The sequence below is a fragment of the Cygnus atratus genome, chromosome Z, assembly GCF_013377495.2.
Source record: "Cygnus atratus isolate AKBS03 ecotype Queensland, Australia chromosome Z, CAtr_DNAZoo_HiC_assembly, whole genome shotgun sequence".
In the NCBI taxonomy this organism is placed as follows: domain Eukaryota; kingdom Metazoa; phylum Chordata; class Aves; order Anseriformes; family Anatidae; genus Cygnus; species Cygnus atratus.
The window spans coordinates 63,356,422-63,363,956 of record NC_066396.1 but is presented as its reverse complement, the minus strand read 5'-3'; the positions used below and the strand labels follow the sequence as shown (position 1 = coordinate 63,363,956).

At 39.4% G+C, this 7,535-nt stretch overlaps 1 long non-coding RNA gene across 1 annotated transcript; it reads right to left on the bottom strand.

The window, feature by feature from the left end:
• Positions 1-2,544: 2,544 nt before the first annotated feature.
• LOC126913648 (uncharacterized) lies at positions 2,545-6,547 on the bottom strand. The gene is made up of 3 exons (XR_007709299.1): positions 6,501-6,547; positions 6,269-6,373; positions 2,545-3,779 (listed from the first exon to the last, which is right to left on the bottom strand). It is a non-coding gene; the product is annotated as an uncharacterized LOC126913648 (long non-coding RNA).
• Positions 6,548-7,535: the final 988 nt, after the last annotated feature.

The window sequence follows — 7,535 nt, the reverse complement described above, 5'->3', positions numbered from 1 at the left end:
ACCCATCTTATAGCAAATGGGTTGAAATAGCAGCAGCAAAATACTTATTGCTTACTCTGACAACCCAGTAGAAACTCTGTACCTCCATGGCTGTCACACACCCATATTTCATACAGCTATTTATTGCAAATCCTGCCTTCTTGTGCATCAAGAATGAAAAATAAAGTAAAATAAAGTAAAATAAAGTAAAATAAAATAAAATAAAAAATAAAATAAAATAAAATAAAATAAAATAAAATAAAATAAAATAATAAAATAAATTTTCCTGTTCTATGTAGAGGAAGCTTGCCCATCATAAGTAATACATTTTTTTACATGCATGCATACTTGTTAAATATCAGCAATAATCATGATTACATGAGGGATTATACTGTTGGTAAAACTGTATTCCAATATTTACTTGGCTATTATATAAGCAATTGCAAGACTTATTCACATACTACTACTATTACTACTAGTAATAATTATAGTAATAAAGTATTAAGATGATCGTTCAGAGCACAGTCAGGAAAAAAATGTATAAAAAATGAACTGCCTGTGACCCAGAAAATTACCATGTTGGCCTCTGTCACAGTTATACTTAGCTTGTATCAGGGAAGAATTCTGTACCATGGCTTTACAAAATCAAAATTATTAAGCTATGTTTTATTTTTTATTTATTGAACATGATTGTTATTGTAGATCTAGATGATGTAGATAAGCAAGAGACTGGAAATGACAGAATCCTGCCAGTTTGTTTTTTTTTTTTGGTGTTGTTTTTTGGAAGGGTTGGTTGTTTTTGTTTGTTTGTTTGTTTGTTTTGTCTTTAGAGTACTGTGAAGGTAACTCATTTGCCCAGAAAGCATCATCTTCACTTCCTGATTAAATGCAATCACAGTCTTTCGGCTGGTAATCTGGTCTAATTTAAAAACTATCATACCGAATGATCACTGTTAATAGCTACCAATATTATACAGGTTTGAGGTGAAGGTCAAACAGTGTTGCTTGAAAACCAAGACAGAATCACAGTTCTACTGTCTACACATGAAAAGAGCCCTTTCCTTTAACCTAAATAGTCCCTACAACAAATGCCTGAAGTGGATGGTTTACTCACCCCTCACATACATAAGATTAGCAAAAATTCTGTGGCGTGACATGATGTTATCAGCCTTTTTATTTGGAGAGTCTTGGATTATACTGTTTATGGAAGCTAACTATATTCCTTATTGTAGCTATGTACAATATTTCCTTCTACATCAAGATTTAGCAAAGAGTATAAGAGAAGTAGTGCACATACTGGGAAGAAAAGCATTGGTACCATCAAGTCCATTACAGGCAAGAAAATAGAATCACTGAAGTGATGACCAGAGTTAGGCTTAAAATGTGAAGAATTAGCCCCCAGAACACAAAACAACATGGTCAAGACAGATGCCCCACAGTTCATCCATTCAGACCTCTTAGTCTTTGGTGATGGACTAATTTGGTGTCACAGCAGAGACAGGCAGGTTCCACACTGTCAGTATGTCAGCTGTTTTCATCCTTTTGTGGTCCATAACACAAAGGAAAATTGGGGGGGTTGGGGGGGGGGGGGGCGCGTTGGAGAAGGGTGAGAGAAAATTCAGAACAACTTTTCTTCATTTTGTCATCAGCTGCAGCTACCTTAATTATGAAAGCAGGAGCAATGCGGTATGATAGAAAAATGGCCCTGTCTTTCATGCACAAGACCCTTCACATATCACCTACAGTCTCAGAGTGCGGTACCTTGACAGCTCTACCTCCTATGCTACGCACTTTTCACCAACTTCATATACTTCCTGTGCAGAGGTCCAAGTACTCTCTTAATCTCAGCTCAGACTTCTGATGATGTGAGTGGATGAGGCCCTCAACACAGCTTCTTAACGTCGTTGTTCTGCTTCTGTCAATGATGGGACCAACAGTTGACCTTTCTGTGTGAAATAATGATTGCCATTAGCACCACTATGCAGGCAGCAGTAGGGAGGATATACTTTCAGCTTGGGTTTCCCTATTGCCCATATGCAGTGCTGTCTCTGTTTTTTCAAAAGGTGCTCACCTTCAAGTAACATGTCATCCAAGAATGACAGAGGAGACAGGGAGAGGCACATACAAACACGTTGTCTAACTATAACAATAAAAGAGGCCTAGACGCAAAGGCCATTTCTAAGCAACCATAGTTCATGCCAATTGGATATGCTATTTCACAGAAAAGGTGTTCTGTACTTATAAAGACTGGTCATAGTAAGCTTGGAGAGGATGCACAAAACCACATTCTTTTATTCACATATAACAAATAGCTTTAACACCCACCTCAGTTTCAAATCTCTATGCAACTATAACAATGGCACTGTTGTGGCACATCCATTATTCTTAGTGCATTTGGAGATTCTCAGATGAAAGGCCCTATATAAATGGAAACTATTATTATCTGTATAGCAGAGAGATCTCTGCTCTACTGTAATATGCTGTGCTCCTCAGGGGGCTCAGGCATGTGAGCAGCTAAGTACTCTCCATTTCCATTACATCTTCTTGGAGCTGAGAGCACTCAGCACCTAGGAGGATCAGGCATAGAAGTGAGTTTGAGCTTCAAAACCACTACCTTCGCATATGCAAAACCTCCTTCAGGGCTTTTAATTTGTGCTTTAGGCTGTGAAAAAAATAGTGGCAGAGAGAGGAAGTGTAACAGAAGCATTAACGATAAAGCAAAATACAATACGAACTGTAAAGATGTAAATTAGCTAAACCATTAAAATGGTTATTGCTGTTTGAAGACTGGATTACTGAAATTACTGTCCTCCCACCAGATGACTAAATAATGCACTACATAAAGCAAGAGACGTTGTATCTGCCATAAAACTCACATAACATCACCAAGAAATGCACATTTATTAAATGATACATAAACTGAAATAATAATTACACAAGCATTAAATGTAAAAAACAAGGGAAAAAATCAAAATGTGCATGTGCAAAGACTGAAACACTTCCTTTGTTTTACCCAGCACACACACACAAAGCAGCAAATTTCTCACAGAGTTTTTGTGCCTTTTTTTCCTCCCCTCCCCCACTGGGAACAGCACAATTTCAAATCCTAGCATTTCCACCTCTAATTGCTAGAAGGGTTCATTATCAGCTGTCTAAAGTGCAATACATCAACCTTGCAAAGCTGATATACAAAAGACTTTCACACATCTGATGGGCTGCTGTGCTAAATACATCTTAATTTGTGCTGCATCTGCTGTTTTCTAATTTGTTTGTCATGCTGTGAATGTTACAGACTTTGCTACAGCAGCTCCCTGATTTTTTATTTTTAAAAACACAGCAGCTACCCAGAAAGGAAATGGCTGAGTGCCACCATTGTTCCTCTGATCCATGGAATGACATCAGTTCTCTTATATCAAGCATTAAATACTTGATGATATACATTTAATATATTACATGCACATGATAACATATATCTCAATATACAAACTACATGTATGCATGTACTATCTATATCTTCTATGTTAAAGTACGCTAGATCATAAATGTATTCAATTCAGTTTCTTTGCATTTAAATGGGTGCTTGATTTAAGTTGCTTCATGTTTTTTGTGCCCTCGATTTTTACAGACAATCCATTTTTTTTACAATATCCTGTAACAGGAGTGTTGCCAAACCCCTAATTCTCAATGATCCTTACAGCAACTAAATGCTGGTGGCTTTTCACTTATCGGAGAATATTTGTGAACCCGCATATAGTCCTTAATGAAATGAGTTCAGCGTCCTCTGTTCAGTCCCTGCTGAGCTGAAAAGCAAATGATAGAACAACATGTGTAATTCAGCATGATTCAGAACAGATCAAAGTCTCTATACAGAAGAAGCCTCAGCTTGAGCTGGCAAAGAAATTAAATTTCTACACTTCCCTTCTTCAAGTGAAGAGCTTTCCCAGGTACAGAGAGCACTAACGCTGTGGACAAAGCAATGAATTCTTTGTGAAGAAGCCTGTGCTGTCATTAACCTTCATGATCACGGGAATCCCACACACAGTTCTTCTCCCAGAATAAGAAAGAAATATCCAGGTGGTATCTTGTGTTTGCCTTCCTGTAGCATTATGGGTTTTGAGGGTAGGAAGGTAGCCACTGGGCGCAATGCACACAACTTCCCAACAATCATGATCTCTCAGAGCCCCTTCTTTTTGGAAGGCCAACCCACAGCCTGTAGCAACCACCACCAAAATCATCTTTCAAAGATAGTTAGAAACTCTTGTCCCTGTAAATCAGAATCCCACTATTGCCAAATACTCTTGTGGTGTACATAAAAGAAAATGTTCTAACCTAAGTCATTACAGTTGTTACAAATAATGTCCCTTGTCTTTTTATGTTTAGCTGCCAGTCTTCCCAGACAGACAAGAAAACGTATCTTGTGCACAGTAGGTGAGGTATAATAAAGAGGAAAACTCTCTTTGTTTAGGCACGACCCAGGATTTAGAGGAGCAGCTGGAACACAGATTTGCTTCTCCTGTTTCTGCAGCTTTGCTCCCAAAGCTCCAGACAAGGAGAGCTATTTACATAACGCCAGTCAGTCTCCAGCATCACATCCTCACAAGAACATGAAGCAGCTATTATGGAGCCAGGTTTTATGAGGGGGGAAGTCATAGACAAATCAGCACTACCGTAAAGGAGTATGTTTAATCAATAAGGCATATTGTTCAACTAGTGTGTTGGAATAAAACCTCATAGAGTAACAACATTTGTAAAGGTTAATCAATTCAGCTAACTGTAAATGCTCTCAGTTGTCAGTCCCTAAACAGTTCCTTCTCTTTGTAGCTAGCAATTCACTGTGGGATGCAGCAAGATTAAGTGGGAAGGGAAGGGAAGGGAAGGGAAGGGAAGGGAAGGGAAGGGAAGGGAAGGGAAGGGAAGGGAAGGGAAGGGAAGGGAAGGGAAGGGAAGGGAAGGGAAGGGAAGGGAAGGGAAGGGAAGGGAAGGGAAGGGAAGGCAAGGCAAGGCAAGGCAAGGCAAGGCAAGGCAAGGCAAGGCAAGGCAAGGCAAGGCAAGGCAAGGCAAGGCAAGGCAAGGCAAGGCAACAGTCATATTTCTCATTACTCTCCTTTTTCTCTGCCTCTGTCTGTACTATCAATATATTTACCACAGGGAGATCATATTTTCTTACTGCTGACACTGCCTTGCCTCTTACATTACACACGAAACAAAGCAAGAGGTCCAGACAGATGAAAAGGAAATCAAGGCACTGATCTTTTCGTTCAGTTCTTTAAAGGCCATATGTATGACTAATCAGTGAGGTACTTATTGCAGTGCTGTTTATTCCACAGCCATTAGAAAAACAAAACAAAACAAAATAAAATAAATGTGTTTCCTGCAGAAAAATTAAAAAAAAAAAAAAGAAAAGGACAATCAACATGTTTCTGTGTGTCTGAGAACTAAAGACAAGCTTCACAACGATGAAGAGAGGGATCCTGATTTCAAAATTTGTCTCTAGCCCAATTTAAATTCAGCCTGTGAAGGTAGGTTGATGGTCTCTTGACACTCTTGAGATGCATAGATGCTCATTATTTCTGAAAAAAATTTGGAGTTCTCTAAGGTGATGGCTGCTCCCTTTCCACTAGTATATGCTCATTCCACTTTAGTATCATGAATCTGAAACACAAAATGCTGTCCTTATGGCATCCACCTCAGTGCGTCTTTCAAAGAACACAAAAGTTATCACATGAGCTTGAAAGCACTGTTTGATTTTGTCTCCCATGTACTTCTGGTGTTTCCAACAACTGAAAGTCATTAGCATCTTTTAATTTTACTTTTGTAAAGCCAGCCAAAGGTCAGAGACTTCAGGCCTTCACAGAATCAATCTATATTGATTAAAGGTCAAAGCAAGTACTGAAAATACAGCGTGCACTCCCACCAAACAAAGCACCATCTTTCCAGTAGCAAAAAGAAAAAGAGAACAGAGGGAGAAATAGCGGATTCTCTCATTCTTTTCTGCCTTCTGAGCCCCATCTGCCAACACATTCCTTGTCCTGTCTGTGCCCCCAGCTCCTGGCTCATTGCAATCAACTGAGCTCACCTTTTGCCTGGATATTCCTCAAGAAGAAAGACCTGGATACTTTTTTTCTTGTGGGTATTTCAAAATCTCAAGACAGGGCTACAATTGTCAAAAGTCTGCCTGGACCAGGCTCTGAGGATCGGTAACAAGGATATATCCAGGAAAAATAAGTATTCAGACAAGGTAATTCAGCTAAGGCTATCACTTCAGTGCCACAGAAGTACTTCTACTTACATAATGTTGTGGTTTAGCCCGGCTGGCAGCCAAACACCACACAGCCATTCGCTCACCCTCCCCCCTCCCTCTCCGGGATGGGGGAGAGAAACGGGAAAGTGAAGTCTGTGAGTTGAGATAAAGACAGTTTATTAAGACAGGGAAAAGAATAACAATAATAATAATGATAATAATAATAGTATTAATAGTAATAATGTGTACGAAATAAGTGATGCACAATGCAATTGCTCACCACCCGTTGACCGATGCCCAGCCTATCCCCGAGCAGCCGGCACCCCCTCCACCCCGGCTAGCCACCCCTATATATTGTTCAGCATGACGTCAGATGGTATGGAATACCCCTTTGGCCAGTTTGGGTCAGCTGTCCTGGGTCCGTCCCCTCCCAGCTCCTGCTGCATCCCTAGCCTGCTCGCTAGCAGGACAGAGCGAGAAGCTGAAAAGTCCTTGGCTTGGTGTAAGCTCTGCTCTACAACAATTAAAACATCAGCATGTTATCAGCGCTCTTCTCATTCTAATCCAAAACATAGCACCCTGCCAGCTACTAGGAGGAAAATTAACTCTGTCCTACCTGAAACCAGGACACATAAGTATATCATACAAAACTAACGGATATATGATTAGTTTGGTTGCTTACAAGTGGATGGTGTAATATTTTGCTTTCTTGTTCTTTTGTAACGTATAGGAAGGTCTGTTCCTATCAAGTATATCTTTAATACGTAAAAATTCATGACAAATATTTAAGAACAAAAGGTGTTACATCAACAGAGGAAACATCTGAAGTACATATTTCATTACCACAATAGTACATACATTTAATATGCTGAGTTCAATGAATTTCCTCCCAATTTCTAGCAGAAAAGTGTGATATAATGATTGATTTAGGTTTACCATAACTAAGAAACGCAGATAGGGAAAATGTGTTTTTTTAGAAAGAAATTCTCGCCTTCTTAGAACTGTTGTTTTATAAAGAAGTTAAGGCACCATTTGTTTATTTAACAAAAATAATTACAACTTAAGAATGCTACACAGCTTTACACCACAAAGAACATCAAGGAAGACACATGTATCTGCATACCAGCTCAGCATTACCGTAGATGTTGAGTAGCCTATGAGATCTTGGGTCTGTCAATTCTGCTTTTCCTAAACCATACGGATTTCTTTTCTCTGTCACTGTCATCTTGTCATAACCTTAAGAGTGGTGCTACCACAACTTTAAGGAGGGGCGCCTGGCTAGATTTAGGTGGCTGCTGTAAGGTTAGGAGTCCTA